Source organism: Egretta garzetta, unplaced genomic scaffold, assembly GCF_000687185.1.
Source record: "Egretta garzetta isolate BGI_Z169 unplaced genomic scaffold, ASM68718v1 scaffold175, whole genome shotgun sequence".
NCBI classification, from domain to species: Eukaryota; Metazoa; Chordata; class Aves; order Pelecaniformes; family Ardeidae; genus Egretta; species Egretta garzetta.
In genome coordinates, this window is record NW_009259860.1 from 3,426,548 (window position 1) to 3,427,690 (window position 1,143).

A 1,143-nucleotide genomic window follows, 5' to 3' on the forward strand; every position below is an offset into this window, starting at 1 on the left:
TGTGGTGTGTTGGATTGGGCTCACATCCCCCTGCCACAATGCTGTTGTCACTTGATTATTATTCCAGGAGATCTGGAGGGGCACTCCAACAGGAGATGCAGGTGGACTGGAAACTGCATTTATATGGTACGTGTTTCCAAAGAAATTAATTTGTAGGGTGGAACTGTTGTTTCTGAAGATCTGATATCTATTTTATTTATTTTTCAGTGTAGTTATTCTGGACTAATTCTCATGTGGCTCCTTCAGCTGACTTGATTATTATTCCAGGAGATCTGGAGGGGCACTCCAACAGGAGATGCAGGTGGACTGGAAACTGCATTTATATGGTACGTGTTTCCAAAGAAATTAATTTGTAGGGTGGAACTGTTGTTTCTGAAGATCTGATATCTATTTTATTTATTTTTCAGTGTAGTTATTCTGGACTAATTCTCATGTGGCTCCTTCAGCTGACTGCTCTTGTGGCACAGCTTCAGCTTTAGTCTCCTTCAAGAGGTGTCCAGTTTGGGTGATCCACTACATGAGGTGAATTAGTATGGTCGAAAATTTACTTTAGGAGTAGACTCCTGATCCAGACTGAAGTGCAAATGCAGGGATATCCAGACTATATACTTGAAATAAAGTTTTGACAATACAAGGTAGTTGTTAGCAATCAAGACTCTTGATAATTTTTAGAAAATGTTTTAACCAACAGATTTGTTATTATGATACCTGTGCCTTGATAAAGAGAGGTAGTGTTTACTTGAGGTCCAAGTCTATCCCGTTTCAGATGAAGGACATAATGAATGTGTTTGCATGTAAGAGGCATGTAATAGGGAGGAACTGGGCTGTGGCTTAGGCAAAGCTTGTGCGTTCTTATACAGAACAGCATCTGAGTGATGGGATTTAAGTAAATGCTTTAGTCCTGTCCTCAACATAGGTGCTTCCATGTTTTACAGCTGTAAAAAAAAAATGCATCCTTTTTCTTTACACGTTTTAGGAAGGAAATATTAGATGGCATTCAGGAAATACCATTGAAATGCACATCTCTACAACATGTAGAGTCTGTCTCCCAAGTTGCTACTTGGTCACTACAGTTTCACAAATCAGTCCTCAGCTTCATGTATTAAGCCACTGTGATGAATCATAAACAGCATCTGGGAAGTG